This window comes from Macaca nemestrina, chromosome 16, assembly GCF_043159975.1.
Source record: "Macaca nemestrina isolate mMacNem1 chromosome 16, mMacNem.hap1, whole genome shotgun sequence".
Taxonomy (NCBI): Eukaryota; Metazoa; Chordata; class Mammalia; order Primates; family Cercopithecidae; genus Macaca; species Macaca nemestrina.
Window position 1 is genome coordinate 79,050,227 of NC_092140.1, and position 23,302 is coordinate 79,073,528.

General features: G+C 41.2%; 1 long non-coding RNA gene across 2 annotated transcripts in view; it reads left to right on the forward strand.

The window, feature by feature from the left end:
* Window positions 1-12,402: 12,402 nt before the first annotated feature.
* Window positions 12,403-23,302, forward strand: part of LOC139359111 (uncharacterized) — a 63,919-nt gene continuing 53,019 nt past the window's right edge. For both annotated transcript variants that reach the window (XR_011614801.1, XR_011614800.1), the window contains exons 1-2: window positions 12,403-13,520; window positions 19,599-19,818. This is a non-coding gene — a long non-coding RNA (uncharacterized lncRNA). The remainder of the gene's footprint in view (window positions 13,521-19,598; window positions 19,819-23,302) is intronic.

A 23,302-nucleotide genomic window follows, 5' to 3' on the forward strand; every position in this document is an offset into this window, starting at 1 on the left:
GACAATTTGACTTCCTCTTTTCCTAATTGAATATTCTTTTTTTCTTTCTCTTGTCTGATTTCCCTGACCAGAACTTCCAACATTATGTTGAATAGGAGTGGTGAGAGAGGGCATCCTTGTCTTGTGCTGGTTTTCAAAGGGAATGCTTCCAGTTTTTGCCCATTCAGTATGATATTGGCTGTGGGTTTGTCAGAAATACCTCTTATTATTTTGAGATATGTTCCATTAATACCTAGTTTATTAAGAATTTTTAGCATGAAGCACTGTTGAATGTTGTTGAAGGCCTTTTCTGCATCTATTGAGATAATCATGTGGTTTTTGTCATTGATTCTGTTTCTCTGATGGATTACATTTATGGATTTGCATATGTTGAATGAGCCTTGGATCCCAGGGATGAAGCTGACTTGATTGTGGTGGATAAGCTTTTAGATGTGCTGCTGAATTCTGTTTGCCTGTATTTTATTGAGGATTTTCGCATCGATGTTCATCAGGGATATTGGTCTAAAATTCTCTTTTTTTTGTTGTGTCTCTGACAGGCTTTGGTATCAGGATGATGCTGCCTCATAAAATGAGTTAGGGAGGATTCCCTCTTTTTCTGCTGATTGGAATAGTTTCAGAAGGAATGGTACCAGCTCCTCCTTGTATCTCTGGTAGAATTCGGCTGTGAATCCATCTGGTCCTGGACTTTTTTTGGTTGGTAGGCTATTAATTATTGCCTCCATTTCAGAGCCTATTATTGGTCTATTCAGTGATTCAACTTCTTCTTGATTTAGTCTTGGGAGGGTGTATGTGTCCAGGAATTTATCCATTTTTTCTAGATTTTCTAGTTTATTTGCACAGAGGTGTTTAGAGTATTCTCTGATGGTAGTTTGTATTTCTGTGGGATCAGTGGTGATATCCCCTTTATTATTTTTTATTGCATCTATTTGATTCTTCTCTCTTTTCTTCTTTATTAGTCTTGCTAGTGGTCTATCAATTTTGTTGATCTTTTCAAAAAACCAGCTCCTGGATTCATTGATTTTTTTGAAGGGTTTTTCGTGTCTCTATCTCCTTCAGTTCTGCTCATAGTTATTTCTTGCCTTCTGCTAGCTTTTGAATATGTTTTCTCTTGCTTCTCTAGTTCTTTTTATTGTGATGTTACGGTGTCGATTTCAGATCTTTCTTACTTCCTCTTGTGGACATTTAGTGCTATAAATTTCCTTCTACACACTGCTTTAAATGGGCCCCAGAGATTCTGGTACAGTGTGTCTTTGTTCTCATTGGTTTCAAAGAACATCTTCATTTCTTCCTTCATTTTGTTATTCAACCAATAGTCATTCAGGTGCCAGTTGTTCAGTTACCATGTAGTTGTGTGGTTTTTCAGTGAATTTTTTAATCCTGAGTTCTAATTTGATTACACTGTGGTCTGAGAGAGCATTTGTTGTGATTTCTCTTCTTTTGCATTTGCTGAGGAGTGTTTTACTTCCAATTATGTGGTCAATTTTAGAATAATTGCAATGTAGTGCTGAGAAGAATGTATATTCTGTTGATTTGAGGTGGAGAGTTCTGTAGATGTCTCTTAGGTCTGCTTGATCCAGAGCTGAGTTCAATTCCTGGATATCCTTGTTCACCTTCTGTCTCATTGATCTGTCTAATATTGACAGCAGAGTGTTAAAATCTCCCATTATTATTGTATGGGAGTCTAAGTCCATTTGTAGGTCTGTAAGGACTTGCTTTATGAATCTGGGTGCTCCTGTATTGGGTGCACATATATTTAGGATAGTTAGCTCTTCTTGTTGAATTGATCCCTTTACCATTATGTAATGGCCTTCTTTGTCCTTTTTGATCTTTGTTGATTTAAAGTCTATTTTATCAGAGACTAGGATTGCAACCCCTGCTTTTTTTTGCTTTCCATTTGCTTGGTAGATCTTCCTCCATCCCTTTATTTTGAGCCTATGTGTGTCTTTGCACATGAGATGGGTCTCCTGAATACAGCACACTGATGAGTTTTGTCTCTTTATCCAATTTGGAGTCTGTGTCTTTTAACTGGTGTATTTAGTCCGTTTACATTTAAGGTTAATATTGTTGTGTGTGAATTTGATCCTGTCATTATGATGTTGGCTGATTATTTTGTCCATTAATTGATGCAGTTTCTTCCTAGCATTGATGGTCTTTACAATTTGGTATGTTTTTGCAATGGCATTTTTTCCTTCATTTCAACCTTGGAGAATCTGACAATTATGTGTCTTGGGGTTGCTTTTCTCAAGGAGTATCTTTGTGGTGTTCTCTGTATTTTCTGAATTTGAATGTTGCCTTGCCTTGCCAAGTTGGGGACGTTCTCCTGGATAATATCCTGGAGTGTTTTCTAACTTGGATCCATTCTCCCTGTCATGTTCAGGAACACCAATCAAATGTAGTTTTGGTCTTTTCACATAGTGCCATATTTCTTGGAGACTTCCTTCATTTCTTTTCACTCTTTTTTCCTCTAATTTTGTTTTCTCACTTTATATTATTTGTCTGATCTTCAATTACTGATGTCCTTTATTCCACTTGATCAAATTGGCTATTGAAGCTTGTGCATGCGTTACGGAGTTCTCGTGCTGTGTTTTTCAGCTCTATCACATCATTTAAGGTCTTCTCTACACTGTTTATTCTAATTAGCCATTTGTCTAACCTTTTTTCAAGGTTTATAGCTTCCTTGAGATGGGTTCGGACATCCTCCTTTAGCTTGGAGAAGTTTGTTATTACCGACCTTCTAAAGCCTACTTCTGTTAACTCATCAAACTCATTTTCCATCCAGTTTTGTTCCTTTGCTGGTGAGGAGCTGTGATCTTTTGGAGGATAATAGGAGCTCTGGTTTTTAGAATTTTCAGCTTTTTGGGCGCAGTTCCAAGATGGCCAAATAGGAACAGTTCCAGTCTACAGCTTCCAGCGTGAGCTACACAGAAGACGAGTGATTTCTGCATTTGCAACTGAGGTACCAGGTTCATTTCATTGGGGCTTGTCAGACAGTGGGTGCAGGAGAGTGGGTGCAGCCCACTGAGCATGAGCCAAAGCAGGGCAAGGCATTGCCTCACCCAGGAAGCACAAGGGGTGAGGGAATTCCCTTTCCTAGCCAAGGGAAGCTGTGACAGATGGCACCTGGAAAATCGGGTCACTCCCAACCTAATACTGCACTTTTCCAATGGTCTTAGCAAACAGCACACCAGAAGATTATATGCCGCCCCTGGCTTGGAGGGTACCATGCCCACGGAGCCTCGCTTACTGCTAGCACAGCAGTCTGAGATCAAACTGCAAGGTGGCAGTGAGGCCTGGGGGAGGGGTGCCCACCATTGCTGAGGCTTGAGTAGATAAACAAAGGGGCCAGGAAGCTCCAACTGGGTGGAGCCCACTGCAGCTCAAGGAGGCCTGCTTGCCTCTGTAGACTCCACCTCTGGGGACAGGGCATAGCTGAACAGAAGGCAGCAGAAACCTCTGCAGACTTAAATGTCCCTGTCTGACAGCTTTGAAGAGAGTAGTGGTTCTCCCAGCACGGAGTTTGAGATCTGAGAACAGATAGACTGTCTCCTCAAGTGGGTCCCTGACCCCCGAGTAGCCTAACTGGGAGGCACCCCCCAGTAGGCAGACTGACACCTCACACGGACAGGTACCCCTCTGAGATGAAGTTTCCAGAGGAACGATCAGGCAGCAACATCTGCTGTTCAGCAATATTCGCTGTTCTGCAGCCTCTGCTGCTGATACCCAGGCAAACAGGGTCTGGAATGGACCTCCAGCAAACTCCAACAGACCTTCAGCTGAGGGTCCTGACTGTTAGAAGGGAAACTAACACACAGAAAGGACATCCACACCAAAACCCCATCTGTACGTCACCATCATCAAAGACCAAAGGTAGATAAAACCACAAAGATAGGGAAAAAACAGCAGAAAAGCTAAAAATTCTGAAAATCAGAGTGCCTCTCCCCCTCCAAAGGAATGCAGATCCTTCGCAGCAATGGAACAAAGCTGGATGGAGAATGACTTTGACAAGTTGAGAGAAGAAGGCTTCAGAGGATCAAACTTCTCTGAGCTAAAGGAGGAAGTTCAAACCCATTACAAAGAAGTTGAAACCTTGAAAAAAGATTAGATGAATGGCTAACTAGAATAACCAGTGTAGAAAAGTCCACAAATGACCTGATGGAGCTGAAAACCATGGCATGAGAACTACATGAAGAATGCACCAGCTTCAGTAGCCGATTCGATCAACTGGAGGAAAGGGTATCAGTGATTGAAGATTAAATGAATGAAATGAAGTGAGAAAAGTTTAGATAAAGAAGAGTAAAAAGAAATGAACAAAGACTCCAAGAAATATGGGACTATGTGAAAAGACCAAATCTACATCTGATTGATGTACCTGAAAATGACGGGGAGAATGCAACCAAGTTGGAAAACACTCTGCAGGATATTAGCCAGGAGAACTTCCCCAACCTAGAAAGGCAGGCCAACATTCAAATTCAGGAAATACAGAGAATGCCAAAAAGATACTCCTTGAGAAGAGCAACTCCAAGACACGTAATTGTCAGATTCACCAAAATTGAAATGAAGAAAAAATGTTAAGGGCAGCCGGAAAGAAAGTTCGGGTTACCCACAAAAGGAAGCCCATCAGACTAATAGTGGATCTGTCAGCAGAAACTCTACAAACCAGAAGAGAGTGGGGGCCAATATTCAACATTCTTAAAGAAAAGAATTTTCAATCCAGAATTTCATATTGAGCCAAACTAAGCTTCATAAGTGAAGGAGAAATAAAATCCTTTACAGACAAGCAAATGCTGAGAGATTTTGTCACCACCAGGCCCGCCCTACAAAACTCCTGAAGGAAGCACTAAAGATGGAAAGGAACAACTGGTACCAGCCACTGCAAAAACATGCCAAATTGTAAAGACCATTGATGCTAGGAAGAAACTGCATCAACTGACGAGGAAAATAATAAGCTAACATAACAACAGGATCAAATTCAGACATAACAATATTAACCTTAAATGTAAATGGGCTAAATGCTCCAATTAAAAGACACAGACTGGCAAACTGGATAAAGAGTCAAGACCCATCAATGTGCTGTATTCAGGACACCCATCTCATGTGCAGAGACACACATAGGCTCAAAATAAAGGGATGGAGGAAAATCTACCAAGCAAATGGAAAACAAAAAAAAGCAGGGGTTGCAATCCTTGTCTCTGATAAAACAGACGTTAAACCAACAAAGATCAAAAGAGACAAAGAAGGCCATTACATAATGATAAAGGGATCAATTCAACAAGAAGAGTTAACTATCCTAAATATATATGCACCCAATATAGGAGCACCCAGATTCATAAAGCAAGTCCTTAGAGACCTACAAAGAGACTTAGACTCCCACATAATAATAATGGGAGACCTTAACACTCCACTGTCAAGATTAGACAGATCAATGAGACAGAAGGTGAACAAGAATATCCAGGAATTGAACTCGGCTCTGCACCAAGTAGACCTAAGAGACATCTACAGAACTCTCCACCCCAAATCAACAGATTATACATTCTTGTCAGCACTACATCGCACTTATTCCAAAATTGACCACATAGTTGGAAGTAAAGCACTCCTCAGCAAATGTAAAAGAACAGAAATTATAACAAACTGTCTCTCAGACCACAGTGCAATCAAACTAGAACTCAGGATTAAGAAACTCACTCAAAACTGCTCAACTACATGGAAACGGAACAACCTGCTCCTGAATGACTACTGGGTACGTAACGAAATGAAGGGAGAAATGAAGATGTTCTTTGAAACCAATGAGAACAAAGACACAACATACTAGAATCTTTGGGACACATTTAAAGCAGTGTGTAGAGGGAAATTTATGGCACGAAATGCCCACAAGAGGAAGTAAGAAAGATCTGAAATCGACACCCTAACATCATATTAAAAGAATTAGAGAAACAAGAGCAAACACATTCAAAAGCTAGCAGAAGGCAAGAAATAACCAAGATCAGAGCAGAACTGAAGGAGATAGAGACATGAAAAACCCTTCAAACAAAATCAATGAATCCAGCAGCTGGTTTTTTGAAAAGATCAACAAAATTGATAGAATACTTGCAAGACCAATAAAGAGGAAAAGAGAGAAGAATCAAATAGATGCAATAAAAAATGATAAAGGGGATATCACCACCCATCCCACAGAAATACAAACTGCCATCAGTGAATACTATTTAAACACCTCTATGCAAAAAAACTAGAAAATCTAGAAGAAATGGATAAATTCCTGGGCACATATACCCTCACAAGACTAAACCAGGAAGAAGTTGAATCCCTAAATAGACCAATAACAGGCTCTGAAATTGAGGCAATAATTAATAGCCTACCACCAAAGAAAGTCCAGGACCACACGGATTCACAGCCGAATTCTACCAGAGGTACAAGGAAGAGCTGGTACCATTCCTTCTGAAACTATTGCGATCAGTAGAAAAAGAGGCTATCCTCCCTAACTCATTTTATGAGGCCAACATCATCCTGATACCAAAGCCTGTCAGAGACACAACTAAAAAAGAGAATTTTAGACCAATACCCTGATGAACATCGATGCAAAAATCCTCAATAAAATACTGGAAAACCAAAAGCAGCAACACATCAAAAAGCTTATCTACCATTATGAAGTGGGCTTCATCCCTGGGATGCAAGGCTCATTCAACATATGCAAATCAATAAACGTAATCCCTCAGGTAAACATAACCAATGACAAAAAACATGTGATTATCTCAATAGATACAGAAAAGGCCTTAGACAAAATTCAACAGCGCTTCATGCTAAAAACTCTCAACAAATTAGGTATTGATGGGACATATCTCAAAATAATAAGAGCTATTTATGACAAACCCACAGCCAATATCTTACCGAATGGGTAAAAACTGGAAGCATTCCCTTTGAAAACTGGCACAAGATAGGGATGCCCTCTCACCAATCCTATTCAACATAGTGTTGGAAGTTCAGGCCAGGGAAATGAGGCAGGCAAAAGAAATAAAGGGTATTCAATTAGGAAAGGAGGAAGTCAAATGGTCCCTGTTTGCAGATGACATGATTGTATATTTAGAAACCCAATAGTCTCAGCCCCAAATCTCCTTAAACTGATAAGGAACTTCAGCAAAGTCTCAGGATATAAAATCAATGTGCAAAAACCCAAGCATTCTTATACACCAATAACAGACAAACAAAGAGCCAAATCTTGAGTGAACTCCCATTCACAATTGCTTCAAAGAGAATAAAATACCTAGGAATCCAAGCTACAAGGGATGTGAAAGACCTCCTCAAGGAGAACTACAAACTACTGCTCAATGAAATAAAAGAGGACAGAAACAAATGGAAGAACATTCCATACTCATGGATAGGAAGAATCAATATCATGAAAATGGCCATACTGCTCAAGGTAATTTATAGATTCAATGCCATCCCCATCAAGCTACCAATGACTTTTTTCACAGAATTGGAAAAAACTACTTTAAAGTTCACATGGAACCAAAAAGAGCCCTCATTGCCAAGACAATCCGAAGCAAAAAGAACAAAGCTGGAGGGATCATGACACCTGACTTCAAACTATACTACAAGGCTACAGTAACCAAAACAGCATAGTACTGGTACCAAAACAGAGATATAGACCAAGGGAACAGAATAGAGCCCTAAAAATAATACCACACATCTACAACCATCTGATCTTTGACAAGTCTGACAAAAACAAGAAATGGGGAAAGGATTCCCTACTTAATAAATGGTGCTGGGAAAACTGGCCAGCCATATGTAGAAAGCTGAAACTGTATCCTTTCCTTACATCTTATACAAAAATTAATTCAAGATGGATTAAAGACTTAAATGTTAGACCTAAAACCATAAAAACCCTAGAAGAAAACCTAGGCAATATCATTCAGGACATAGGCATGGGCAAGGACTTCATGTCTAAAACACCAAAAGCAATGGCAACAAAAGGCAAAATTGACAAATGGGGTCTAACTAAACTAAACAGCTTCTGCACAGTGAAAGAAACTACCATCAGAGTGAACAGGCAACCTATAGAATGGGAGAAAATTTTTGCATTCTACTCATCTGACAAAGGGTTAATATCCAGAATCTACAAAGAACTCAAACAAATTTAAAAGAAAAAACAACCCCATCAAAAAGTGGGCAAAGGATATGAAAAGACGCTTCTCAAAAAAAGACATGGATGCAGTCAATAGAGACATGAAAAAATGGTCATCATGACTGGCCATCAGAGAAATGCAAATCAAAACCACAATGAGATACCATCTCACACCAGTTAGAATGGTGATCATTAAAAAGTCAGTAAAGAACCAGTGCTGGAGAGGATGTGGAGAAATAGGAACACTTTTACACTGTTGGTGGGACTGTAAACTAGTTCAACCATTGTGGAAGAGAGTGTGGTGATTCCTCAAGGATCTAGAACTAGAAATACCATTTGACTCAGCCACTTCATTACTGGGTATATACCCAAAGGATTATAAATCATGCTGCTATAAAGACACATGCACACATATGTTTATTGCGGCACTATGCATAATAGCAAACACTGGGAACCAACCCAAAAGTCCATCAATGATAGACTAGATTAAGAAAATGTGGCATATATGCACCATGGAATACTATGCAGCCATAAGAAAGGAAGAGTTCATGTCCTTTGTAGGGACGTGGATGAAGCTGGAAACCATCATTCTCAGCAAACTATAACACGGAGAAAAAACCAAACACTGCATGTTCTTGCTCATAGGTGGGAACTGAACAATGGAACACTTGGACACAGGAAGGGGAACATCACACACCGAGGCCTGCCATGGGGTAGGAGATGGGGGAGGGATAGCATTAGGAGATATACCTAATGTAAATGATGAGTTAATGTGTGCAGCACACCAACATGGCACATGTATGGGTATGTAAGAAACCTGTACTTTGTGCATGTGTACCCTAGAACTGAAAGTATAATTTAAAAAAAAAAAAAAAAAGAATTTTCAGCTTTTCTACTCTGGTTTCTCCCCATCTTTGTGGTTTTATTTACCTTTGGTCTTTGATGTTGGTGACCTACAGATGGGGTTCTGGTGGGGATGTGCTTTTTGTTGATGTTGATGCATTCCTTTCTGTTTGTTAGTTTTCCTTCTAACAGTCGAGCCCCTCAGCTGCAGGTCTGTTGGAGTTTGCTGAAGGTCCACTCTAGACCCTATTTGCCCAAGTATCACCAGCAGAGGCTGCAGAACAGCAAATATTGCTGCCTGATCCTTCCTCTGGAAACTTTGTCCCAGAGGGGCATCTGCCTGGGACCCTACTGGGTGTTTGTCGGACCCTACTGGGAGGTGTCTTCCAGTCAGGCTACATGGGGTTCAGGGACCCACTTGAGCAGGCAGTCTGTCTGTTCTCAGAGTTCGAACACCATGCTGGGAGAACCACTGCTCTATTCAGAGCTGTTGGATAGGGATGTTTAAGTCTGCGGAAATTGTCTGCTGCCTTTTGTTCTGATATGCCGTGCCCACAAAAGTGGAATCTACAGCAAGGCAGTAGACCTTGCTGAGCTGCAGTGGGCTCCACCCAGTTTGAGCTTCCTGGAGTCTTTGTTTACACTGTGAGCACAAAACCGCCTACTCAAGCCTCAGCAATGTTGGACTCCCCTCCCCCTGTCAAGCTGCAGCATCACAGGTTGATCTCAGACTGCTGTGCCAGCAATGAGGAAGGTTCTATGACTGTGGGACCTGCTGAGTTAGGCATAGGAGGGAATTTTCTGGTCTGCCAGTTGCAAAGACTATGGGGAAAAAACAGTATTTTCATGGGAGTGTACTTTTCCTTCAGGTACAGACTGTCTCAGCTTCCCTTGGCTAGGAAAGGGAAATCACCTGACCCCTTGTGCTTCTCGGGGGAGGCAACACCCTGCCCTGCTTCGGCTTTCCCTCTGTGAGCTGCACCCACTGTCCAACAAGTCCCAGTGAGATGAACCAGGTACCTCAGATGGAAATGCAGAAATCACCTGTCTTCTGTGTTGATCTTGCTGGGAGCTGCAGACCGGAGCTGTTCCTATTCAGCCATCTTGGAAGCCTCAAGAGCTGTGTAGTGTATTTTTAATATCCGATTGGACTTGGTTTATTCAGAGCCCTTCCTTGTCATCAGTGTTTTCTTTTCTTTACTTCCTTCTTTTCTCTTCTTTTCTTTCTTTCTTTTCTTTTTTTTAGATGGAGTCTTGCTCTGTTACCTAGGCTAGAGTGCAATGGCACAATCTTGGCTCACTGCAACCTCCACCTCCGGGGTTCAAGTGATTCTTCTGCCTCAGCCTCTCTAGTAACTTACAGTTATGCACCACCATGCCCAGCTAATTTTTGTACTTTTAGTAGAGATGGGGTTTCACCAATTTGGCCGGGCTAGTCTCGAACTCCTGACCTCAAGCAATCTGCCCGCCTTGACCTCCTGAAGTGCTGGGATTACAGGCATGAGCCCCTGTGCCCAGCCCCTTGTCAGTGTTTTCTTAACTCTTCAGTGTGTTTATTTTTCCATGTGAACTTAAGCATTATTTCTTATCTGACATTTAATTCTTTTCTTTTTATTGTTTGTTTGTTTGTTTATTTATTTATTTATTATTAGTTTTTGAGACGGAGTCTCGCTCTGTCACCTAGGCTGGAGTGCAGTGGTGCAATCTCAGCTCACTGCAACCTCTGCCTCCCAGGCTCAAATGATCCTCCCTCCTCAGCCTCCTGAATAGCTGGGACCACAGGTGCATGCATCCACGCCTGGCTATTTTTTTTTTTTTTTTTTAATTTTTGGTAGAGACAGAGTTTCGTCATGTTTCCCAGGCTGGTCTTGAATTCCTAAGCTCGGGAGATTCACCAGCCTCAGCCTCCCAAAGTTTGGGGATTACAGGTGTGAGCCGTTGTGCCCAGCGTTGACATTTAATTCTTGATTGTATTCATTCCTGTGTTCTGGGACTCACTGTTAGAAGCTATCTGTCTCTAAGAATCTTTCTGTCTCTGCCTCATGAAAACAGTTGCAGTGATGAGAACCAGTTACTAATGGCATACATCACACCTTTCAGGTATTTTGGGCATTAGCACACTAAATCTTAACATTGGCTGTAGATTAGAATCACCTGAAAAGCTTTTCAGACTTACCAGTGCTGGCCAGGCATGGTGGCTCCTGCCTATAATCCCAGCACTTTGGGAGGCCCAAGGTAGGTGGACTGCTTGAGCCCAGGAGTTCAAGACCAGCCTGGGCAACATGGCAAAACCCTGTCTGTAAATAAATAAATGAATAAATAAATAAAAAGAAAAGAAAAAAAGAGACTTAGTGCTGGGCACCCCTGAATTAAATTAGAATCTCTGAGAGTGAGGCCTTGGCAATGACATTTTTAAAAAGCTCTCCAAGTGATTCTAATGTGCAGCTGGGATTAAAATTTGTGGCTTCAGAGATGTAACCAGGAAAATCCTCATTTAACTTTAATAAAGTTTGCCAGGACACAGGAAATTTTATGTATTGACTTGTGGTACAGGCATACAGCCAGAAACACTAGTCCTAGAAGAGAGTGAAGGTGACTGAGAGCTAATGGAAAGTGACGGAATGGTGATATTTGGAAGGGAAAATTGTGAGAAAGAGAAGATGCTGACTACCAGGATGGCCTAGCAATTCTCAGAGTGGACACAGAGCATAAACTTCCTGTTACTATATACGTCAAATAGCGTGTTCTATTAATTATAGTTGAAATAACTCAGGGTACTAATGTTTTTGTCAAACTTCAGAGATACCCAGGAGTGCTAAAAAGTGGTTTTGCATGTATGCGGGGAGAGGGCAAAGGTATTTCCTCAAAGAGTAACTTAAGAGAATTCAACTGAAGTTACATTAACCAGGAGGTACTCTCTGGATAGAAGAAACTATTTATTTGTGAGGGGTGTGGGTGTGGCGTCTTCCAGTTCTCTTCTGGAACATTTTCACAGCATACTAGGTTATGTCCACACTATTTGACCAAGTAAAAACAATCATTCTGCACTTGATTTTAGCGGAAAGACTGAGAAGTTATACAATAATCATTCTAATTTTCATGCTGCACACTTGTGTTTTGTTTTGTCATTTACCCGTCTTTGAAGAGTAGTTCTTGTACTTTTACCTACAGTTTCACCAGTTGTAGCTGAGATATATTCAAGAACTAGAAGGAAGGAATGAGAATGTTTTAATTTTTTTGCGGGGGGGGGGGTGGTTAGGGTGTCACTTTTTCACTCAGGCTGGAGTGCAGTTGTATGGTCATAGCTCCCTACAACTTTGACCTCTTGAGCTCAAGTGATCCTCCCACCTCAGTCTCCCAAGTAGATGTGAGTGCAGGCATGCACCACTGTGCCTAGCCTTTTTTTTTTTTTTTTTTTTTTTTTTTGGTAAAGATGAGGTCTCACTATTTTGCTCAAGCTGGTCTCTAACTCCTGGCCTCACATGATTCTCCTGCGTTGGCCTCCCAAATTGCTGGGACTGCAGGCATGAGCCATGGCACCTGACCTGAATTAAAATATATTGTGTGTGTGTATGCACATGTATATATATACCTTTCTGCTTGCCAAAAAAAGAACTATTTCCTGATCAGCACCAGCAGTCAGCTGCTTTACAATGGAACCCGTTTAAGGTCAGTGCTGGCCTATAATAGAACTACTTAAATAAGTGTAACTTCAAAGAAAAATGGAAATAATGTGTAATATTGAGATGTGATAACATCTTAGAGAAAATAGTTCGTTTTTCTGCTATTTTTAAAGTAGTAGCCAATGGTGTGAAGTGGTTTCTAAAGAAAGCTCACACCACATCCCACCACTAGAAAGCTCCTCCACAACGTGGGCTGGATCCAGTTCAGTTCCCAATATGGCGTTTCAGGAGAGACTGTCATGGATGAGAGGAAGGAATTCAAGATGATAAAGGGCCTAGAAAAAATATCTTGTTGGGAGTGTTAAAAAAAAAAAAACAACTTTAGACAAATTAAATTTAACAGATTTTAACTGAGTAAAGAACAATTTGTGAATTGAGTAGCTAATCCCCACCTCCCAACCTGAATAGGTTTGGAGTTACTCAGGCACTGCCAGGAGTTCAAAAGGATATATGGACAGATAAAGGAAAATGATGTACAGAAAATCCAAGTGAGGTACAGAAAACGGAAGTGAGGTACAGAAAACGGAAGTGAGGTACAGAATACGGAAGTGAGGTACAGAAACATCTGGGTTGGTTACAGCTCGCGTTTGCCTTATCTTAGCAGGGTTTGAGCGGTTGGCTGCCTGTGAGTGGTCCAAGTCTGGCTGCTGGGACTGGCCGAGACTTAGCTACTTGTTCCAAGAGCAGGTTCTGGTCTGTTTCCACATCCAGTCAGGTTTCAGTTCACTATGTACCCAGAAACCTTGAGGCTTAACTTAAAATACTCAAGAAGGCAGCTTTAGGTGAAACAACGTGGCAGGAGGATAGCAAAAGTTCAGTTTGATATAAAGGAGATAGCACAGACGGATTCCTGTGGCCATTGTCACATCTTTGAGAGGGTATTTAAAGGCTGGCTTGTTCTGTTTTGCTTCCGAGACATACTAAGTACCGATCGGTAGAAAGTGAAAGCAAATGATGGTAAGGACACCTCATAAGTTAGTGAGTCACTCTCCATCATTTGGGAGTATTCAACAAGAGGGTCAACGATTATTTGTAGGACTGTTTTAAAGGGATTTCCTGTGCTGGGTGATTTCTATGATTCTTATATGAGCATGCTCTGTTTTTCATGACACTAAAGAGGAAATACTTGCTTTGTTAATTTAAAATGGATTAATTTAAAGAATTCTTGGCCGGGTGCAGTGGCTCATGCCTATAATTCCAGCACTTTGGGAGGTCGAGGTGGGTGGATCACAAGGTCAGGAGATCGAGACCATCTTGGCTAACATGGTGAAACCCCATCTCTACTAAAAATACAAAAAATTAGCCGGGCGTCGTGGCAGGTGCCTGTAGTCCCAGCTATTCGGGAGACTGAGGCAGGAGAATGGTGGGAACCCAGGAGGCGGAGCTTGCAATGAGTGGAGATTATGCCACTGCACTCTAGCCTGGGCGACAGAGTGAGACTCTGTCTCAAAAAAAAAAAAAAAAAAAAAAAAAAAAAAAAAAAAAAAAAAAAATAGAATCCTTGAGTCTTTTCACATCATAAAATGTGTGCTAAAATTTTAGGTTGCAGATAAATTTTTTTATCTACCTGAGAAACAGTTTTTCAATATAAAATGTTAATTATATGTGGGTTGTTGCTTATAAATATTCACAAACAAGATGCTGCTCTACTCTGAATATTAGACACACATGTACTAATTTACAGCAAGCACTGTAGATGGAGCAATTTCTCTGGCCTTCTTCATTCAGCTTCAGAGAATGGGAGTTATTACAGATCCTGTTGCAAGTGAGAAGTCCTGGGAATCCTAAGCCAAGATATGTCAAACTGATAAACTTCAAGAGTCTGGCCCTTTCTCTTAACAAGACACTTTCTCAGCATTTCAACATGCTGTGTTCAAGGTCAATATCTGTTGTCTTTGTTTTATGAAATGCCATCTTGATATGGGTGACTTGAAGCCAACTTGTTCAAGGTGTTAAATCAGACCTAGAAAGAAGTGTCGGAGATAGTCCAGGATTTCCTAAAATAAAATATTGTTCTCTTTACTCTATAAAAAGAGAGAAAAAGAAAAAACTTCCACCTGTCTTTTTGACAACTAGAACTCTCCTCCCCATGTAGTCTGATAAGCTTTTCAGCCTCTTCAGAACTTTCTTATTTATAACTTATCACTGATAAAGGTCTACACTTACTGCTCATCACTCAACAAATTCAAACATCCCAAGGACAAAGTTTACTGTTATGGGGCTTCATAGGGAGGATTTAGTTTGGGTACCTGCAGTATGTTATTATAGTCTTGGCCTCTCACTTTTCTTGTGACAAACTCTAAAGATAATTTATGTCTAATTTTTTTAAAAACATGTTTTTAAAAGCATGTGATGCCCTGGTGAAATGCCGGTAAGTTGGTAGGCTTCATAGCATAGGAAAACCTCCTCTTCAGCAAAACAATTCATTATAGACAAAACACCCTCAGTCCTCCCATGACTGTTTTGATGTTCAAAATAAGGTTAGGACTATTCAACATTTAGGTGTGTCAGGCAGGATGCTGACAGGTGCTGCACAGTCTTTCTTGCTTAATCTTCTCAGTGACACCAAGAGGTAGGTGTTACAGTCCTTACTTTGCAGACGAGGGAACAGAGGCTTGGGAAAGTCAAGCAGCTTGCTCACGATCACAGAACTGATAAATGATAGAGCTAGTCCCTGTTTCTCCAAGGTTGATGTTTTCCCTACTGTCAAAAGATTGGTTAAAGTAAGCCATGTAGTGGATGCCCATAAGTTTGTTGTCCACCTTGCCTTTCCTACTGGTTCCTTCTTCCCCCATCCATTCCCACAATTGTGGTAGGAGTTGCCATGTTTCTACAGGACCTTGACTTCCTGCCACGTTTGTCTGGTCTGGGGCATTTGATCCCACTTGGGCCAGTAGGTCATTTCCCTGAGATTTTAGGTTGGGGAGTAAGAGCTGGAGATAGGCCTCTTGTTGGGTGCACGACTGAGAGTGTAGAAATCCTGGGAGCAGTGGTGGCCAGGTCCCACCACATAGATGGAGGAGCAGAGGAGGCTGGTTTGTAGTAAGAGGGAAGAGTAGAGCAGACAGAGGGAGAAACAGATGGGGTGTTGCAGAGAGATGCCTTCAGGTTCTCTACAGGGCTGCAGCCATAGTTCCATTCCTGAGACTGGCTGCATCCCTGTCTTTAAAGTTTGTGAGATACCCTGTATCTTTCCAGTGAATTCCTCTGTTCAGTTAACCTGGTTCAAATCAGGTTTTTACTGTAACCAAGAACCCTAACTATGAATAACACAGGATTTATTGAAAAGACTCTGGGGGCAATTCATAAAAGGAAAATGAAAGTGTCACAAGTGTGGGAAAGGCTGTGGGCAGGTGGCCTGAGGCCACAGCTGCAGGAGCTTCTGGCCCTTGTGCCCTGACTTGGTTCTGGCCCCTTCCACATATGCGAGTCAGCATTGGAGCTTTACACTCTCAAGGAAGAGAATGATAAGCCCCTGCTGGGGCACTGTTCATTCCTGTGGTGATTTCTTTACAAGGGAGAAAATCTACTGGCTGACAAAGTCAGAAGCCATTTCACACCTGGACCTGATTTGCTGCCTTCTGATTTCCCTCACATCAGTGTGTTGATGGCTTGGTTGCCTAGGGAAAGAGAGGAATTTGTGTTTTTGAAGTTTTGGTTAGTCTCTCCTTTTTTTTTTTTTTTAAAAAAAAAGATTATACTTTAAGTTCTGGGGTACATGTGCAGAACGTGCAGGCTTGTTACATAGGTATAGAGGTGCCATGGTGGTGTGCTGCACCCATCAACCCATCACCTACATTAGGTATTTCTCCTAATGTTATCCCTCCCCTAGCCTCCTACCCTGTGACAGGCCCCAGTGTGTGATGTTCCCCTCCCTGTGCCCATTTGTTCTTGTTTTTTAGCTACCACTTATGAGTGAGAACATGCGGTGTTTGGTTTCCTGTCCTTGTGATAGTTTGCTGAGAATAATGGTTTCCAGCTTCATCCTTGTCCCTACAAAGGACATGAACTCATCCTTTTTTATGGCTGCATAGTGTTCCATGGTGTATCTGTGCCATATTTTCTTTATCCAGTCTATTATTGATGGACATTTGGGTTGGTTCCAAGTCTTTGCTATTGTGAATAGTGCTGCAATAAACATCCGTGTGCACGTATCTTTATAATAGAATGATTTATAGTCCTTTGGGTATATACCTAGTAATGGGATTGCTGGTCAAATCGTGTTTCTGGTTCTAGATCCTTGAGGAATTGCCACACTGTCTCCTACCAACAGTGTAAAAGTGTTTCTATTTCTCCACATCCTCTCCAGCATCTGTTGTTTCCTGACTTTTTAATGATCACCATTCTAACTGGCATGAGATGGTATGTCATTGTGGTTTTGTTTGCAGTTCTCTAATGACCAGTGATGATGAGTTTTTTTTTCCCATATGTCTGTTGGCTGCATAAATGTCTTCTTTTGAGAAGTGTCTGTTCATATCCCTTGCCCACTTTTTGAGGAGTTGTTTTTTTCTTGTAAATTTGTTTAAGTTCTTTGTAGATTCTGGATATTAGCCCTTTGTCAGATGGATAGATTGCAAAAATTTTCTCCCATTCTGTAGGTTGCCTGTTCACTCTGATAATAGTTTCTTTTGCTGTGCAGAAGCTCTTTAGTTGAATTAGACCCGTTTGTCTGTTTTGGCTTTGGTTGCCATTACTTTTGGTGTTTTAGACATGAAGTCTTTGCCCATTCCTACATCCTGAATTGCCCAGGTTTTCTTCTAGGATTTTTATGGTCTGGGTCTTAGGTTTAAGGCTTTGATCCATCTTGAGTTGATTTCTGTATAAGGTTTAAGGAAGGGGTCCTGTTTCAGTTTTCTGCATATGGCTAGCCAGTTTTCCCAACACCATTTATTAAATAGGGAATCTTTTCCCCATTGCTTGTTTTTGTCAGGTTTGTCAAAGATCAGATGGTTGTAGATGTGTGGTGTTATTTCTGAGGGCTCTGTTCTGTTCCCTTGGTCTATATCTCTGTTTTGGTACCAGTACCATGCTGTTTTGGTTACTGTAGCCTTGTAGTATAGTTTGAAGTCAGGTGGCATGATTCCTCCAGCTTCATTCTTTTTGCTTAGGATTGTCTTGGCAATGAGGGCTCTTTTTGGTTCCATATGAACTTTAAAGTAGTTTTTTTCCAATTCTGTGAAGACAGTCAATGGTAGCTTGATGGGGATAGCATTGAATCTATAAATTACTTTGGGCGGTATGGCCATTTTCATGATACTGATTCTTCCTATCCATGAGTATGGAATGTTTTTCCATTTGTTTGTGTCCTCTCTTATTTCCTTGAGCAGTGGTTTGTAGTTACCTTTGAAGAGGTCTTTCATGTCTCTTGTAAGTTGTATTCCTAGGTATTTTATTCTGTTTGTAGCAATTGTGAATGGGAGTTCACTCATGATTTGGCTCTTTGTCTGTTATTGGTGTATAGGGATGTTTGTGATTTGTGCACATTGATTTTGTATCCTGAGACTTTGCTGAAGTTGCTCATCAGCTTAAGGAGATTTTGGGCTGAGATGATGGGGTTTTCTAAATATACAATCATGTCATCTGCAAACAGTGACAATTTGATTTCCTCTCTTCCTATTTGAATACCCTTTATGTCTTTCTCTTGCCTGATTGCCCTGGCCAGAACTTCCAATACCATGTTGAATAGTAGTAGTGAGAGAGGGCATCCTTGTCTTGTTGATTAATCTCTTACTAAGAAATATAGTGTCCAGAGCAGAGGAACCTGGAAAATTCGCTCCCCCACACCCCTTCATGCCATTCAATCCCTCCGTCCTGGATAGATCCTCTTTAGCTTCCTGACTGCCACTTACCAGCAGCATGACCTTGAGCAAGGCATGTCATTATTCTGTAAAATGAAAATATTACCAGCACCTGCCTTATAAAGTTGTTGCAAGCATGAAATGAGGTCATGTTTGTAAAATGTTTTGTTTAGAGCCCGGTACCTAGAAAGTGCTTAACAGATGGTAGCAATTATTATTGTTTACTTGCAGATGTTTTGATTACGAGCTCTGAATTCTGAGCTATCTTGAATACTGAGCACTGAAGCCTGATTGCTCTGACCTGAGCAACCTAATTGGAATCTCCCTTACTCATCACTATTTTAACTCTGACATCCTGAGCTCCCATAGCCCATTCTTTAAACTTCTTTAAAAGAATGTAATATACCTACAGAAAAACACATATCTTTTTTTTTTTTTTTCCAACTTTTATTTTAAGGTCCAGGGTACGGGAACTTAATGTTTGTTACATAGGGAAATGAACACACATCTTTTAAAATTTTACTTGTTTATATACTCCTGTAATTACCATTAGGACACATATCTAGGACATGTCCAGCATCCCACAAAGTTCTTTTATGTCCTCTCACAGTCAATAGTCACCCTCTTCCCCAGAGATAAACCCTAGTCTGACCTCTTTCACCACAGATTTGTGTTTCTGGTTCTTGAACTTAATGGAATTATACAGTAGGTACTTTTGGTGTCTAGCTTCTTTCACTCAATGTTATGTCTATCCATATTGTTGAATATAAAAGGTGTTTATTCTTTCTGTTGTTATGTAATAAAATATGAACATGCCACAGTTTGTTTGCCCATTGTATTGTGGATGTACATTTGGATAGTGTCTAGTTTTTGTCTATGATGAGCACATGTCTTCTGAAAGAGACATACACACAATTTCTTGGGCATATGCTCTGCAGTAGAATTGCTGGGTCATGGGGTAGGTACATATTTAGTTTTAGTAGATTTGATCAGCCTCATTTGAACCTTGAACTTGAAGCCTTTGCCTTGGTGAGCCTCAGGTCCCCCTGCTTCCTCACAATGCAGTACTTCTGAGCCCAGAGATCGGGGAGAGGATATGATGAGAAGTAACTAGAAGCTAAGTGGCAACTTAGCTGGAAGGTCTCTGGTACCTTGCAGGAATTTAAGGAGCAACCCCAGCCTCCACTATCAGGCATCAAAGGTCAGACAGGATAAGGCAGGTGGCCCCTTCACTTCGCGAGAAAGCCAGAGCCCAGAGAAGCCACAAATTCCATCTAGGACAGGCCAGGAAAGAGGTGGAATGGCTGCATTCCAGGCTCAGCGTGGGAGGCGATGAATCAACAGAACTTGCTGTGATTCTGGATCCACATGGAGGGAAGTAAGTACCTGGTTTCAGCAGTAAGTTCTACAAGAGAAGATTCTACCTGAGACTGGGAAGGCAGGTCCCGGCTGACCTGATTCATCCTCACCTTAGAAACTCCAATGGCAAATTTGTTACTGTCACCTACACCATGGGTTTCTTTCCAACATTTTCCAAAAATGATGCTTCGATTCTGAGGGTGACATCTCTGCCTAACTTGAGAATGGACATTTGTTCTGATACTTAGTTTTCACAGTTATCATAATTTCTTTTTTGAACAAGATATTTTAACTCTTTTCACTGCTCATATTTATTTTCCCAACTGTTCTCATTTGCCAAACAGAAGCTTTAAAAAGTATCTCAGAATTTGTAATGGCTAACACTTTTAAAAGTGAATTTGGTTTTATAAGTCAAACTGACACAACACAATTTGTTGAACAGATTAAGTCCCCAGCTTTGCTGTTGCCTGAATAATTTGTGCCCTAAGTTGCAGAGCTATTGACATCATTCTCCTCTGGACCATCACCCAAAAAAACAGAGTGTTTTTATTCTAGTTCTCTTCCTTCAGAGCAAGACACATGTCACTTTTTCCAGACAAATTGACACCCAGGTAAATTTCAAATATTGTTGTATAACTGGTTCAGAATCAGAGACTTTGAACCTTTGACTAGTAACATGTAAAAAAAATTTTTTCAGTACTGTTCCAGAGAACTCTGTTCACATTACTATATCAGAATGCCTCGGTTCGAACCTTGTATTTTCCATCTGCTAGTTCTGGACCTTGGGCAAGTCTCCAAGCCCGAATTTCCTCATCTGTGAAAGTCAGGATACTAGAAAGTTCTTCCCCAAGGTGCTGTTGTGAGGTAACAAGTAACTGTTTTTTTTTTTTTTGATATTCACAAAAATATATGTGTATTAAATTGAAATTATTTTAGAAAGTTACGTGATTTATATAATACCACTTACGTCAGTTTAGGGTTTATTAGACATTGACAAATACTAAGAACCTACTGTGTCAGGAACTGTTCTAGGCAAGCAATAGAAGCCTTCTCTGTTAAAGCAGAAAGGAAATTGATGAGAAAGTATGGAGTCACTTATGGGATCCCCAGAAGGACCAGGCTCAGAGGGTGCAGAACGAGTCCGGGGGAGATGAGTCGTCCTTGCCGTCAGGAGCAGGTCCTGCTGGCACCACACACACTGTGGATGGGCCACGCTGGCTGCCGCTGCAGGGGCTTCTGTTGCAGCCACTTCCTGGAGCTGCATGGAGTGGCTGCTGCTCTGCCACATGTCATCTGAAGGGAAGTCACTGCTTCTCTGCTTCAGAGCTGTGGCAGGTGTGTCTGATGGGCAGAGCCCAGGCCGCATATCCTGGCCCCAACCACAGGGAATGCTGAGAAAGTGAGGAGCTGCCTTTCTTGCTTTATAGTGAGAGGTCGGTTTAACCTGTACGGGTTTGCTAAGGCTGTCATAGCAAAGCACCACACACTGAGTGGCTTAACCAGCAGAACTTCCTGCCTCACAGTTCTGGAAAGTCCAAGTCCAAGATCACCGTGTCGGCAGAGCCATGCTCCCTCTGAAGGCACTGGAAAAGGATCTGTGCCAGGCCTCTCTTCAGCTTTTGGTAGTTCCCTGGCTTGTGGCAGCACAATGCCAGCCTTCATGTATTCTCCTGTGATTGTCTCCAATTTTTCCTTTTTATAAGGACACCAGTCCTATGGGATTAGGGGCCCACCCTACTCCACTGCGACCTTATCTTGACTAATTATATCTGCAGTCACCCTATTTCCAGATCAGGTCACATTCTGAGATATGGGCGGTTAGACATTAATATATGATTTTTGAGGGGACATAATTCAACTCATAATACCTCCTATGGGTGGGAGGCTATGTTTTTTACAATGTTTTCATTTTTTTCTTGAGATGGAGTCTCGCTCTGTTGCCCAGGCTGGAGTGCAGTGGCATGATATTCTCTTCCTGCAACCATTGCCTCCCAGGTTCAAGTGATTCTCCTGCCTCAGCCTCCTGAGTAGCTGGGATTACAGGCCAGCACCACTGCGCCTAGCTAATTTTTGTAGTTTTTAGTAGAGATGGCCAGGCTGGTCTCAAACACCTGACCTCAGATGATCCACCCACCTCGGCCTCCCAAAGTGTTGGAATTACAGGCACTGCACGTGGCTGGGAGACTCTTTAAATACAGAAAAAAATTAGTAAAAAAAAAAGAATGAGAAATATCAAGTATAAATTCAGAAAATAATATTTTCAATCTGTGATGCTTTAATAGCTTATTGTTGATAATACAGTCTTATGTGACTATGAAAATTATTTTAATAATTTTTAAATTATTTTCTATGAATTATTTTCTAAAAATTATTTTCTATGAATATTAACCAGAATGAATTGAAGAAACCGAAGCCATGACACTTTTACAGCTGGAAAGAACCTTAGCAATTCACCTGATATTTGCTTTCTCCCAGTGAAAAAACACAGTGGTCCAGAGGAGTTATGTGAGTGCTTCAGGTCACACAGCAAAGATAGAGTCAGATCTTGGACTCTGTCCAGAGCTCTTCCTGCTCATGGTTCCTTTCAGAATTGGGTTTCTTTTAGGTCCAAACACCAGCATCACATTAATGCAAATCTCAGGCTCTGATTCTCTGTGAGGATTGTCCTTAGAGACTCAGCACCTACCTGCTGTACCCTTGGCTGGCGGGCTGCAATTTGGTCTTGGGTTGCTCTGATTCAACACAGTCCTGGCCCTGACTGTGGGGCAAGGGTGACTTATGGGAGGTGCAGATCCCATTCCTGGAAGCAACTGCCAGCTTTTTTTGAGAAAGAAGAGGAGAGGGACCTGGAAGAATAAACCCACCGGCTTTTTCTGCTGGGAAAGGATATAGAGAGAATTTCAAAAGGTATATTTAGAAAATAAAATCTTTGTGCTATACTATCCTGCTAGGATCATGCTCTAGAATCAAGTTTAGATCTTCGTTACTTGAAAAACGAGGCCTCTGGGCTCTCCTGATGGAAGGTTTTCTTCCTGAGATGTCTGGGAACGCTTAGCTTGCCAGTGGGTGGATTTGTGGGACTTTGATTCTTAGGCATTAAGATAGAATATTTAGTCTCTGCCTTTCTATTTTAACATTGTTGATGTCTTAAAGATTCGTGATAGTGGAATGGCTTCTAAAGATGTTCATCCCTGGGTATTAATGATAAAAATATACCAATCGCCAGACCTTTCTTTCCTTTTTGCCATTTCTCTGTTTTCCCTATCCCCCTGCTTTGTTATATTTTTATCCAAAGACAGAGCTTAGGTTTGAGTTTTCCCATCTCCATACTTTTCTGGGCATATCCAAGAATATTATCTAAGTGTTGTGCAACCTGTTCTTTTCCATTCTGCTGGTTACGGCCCTAGTGAAGGAGGTTGTTCTGATGACAAACTCTGGAAAGTTTTTATAGTTCTTGTTCCTTTCTCAATTGTCTCCCTCTGAGATGGAGAATTTCTCACAGG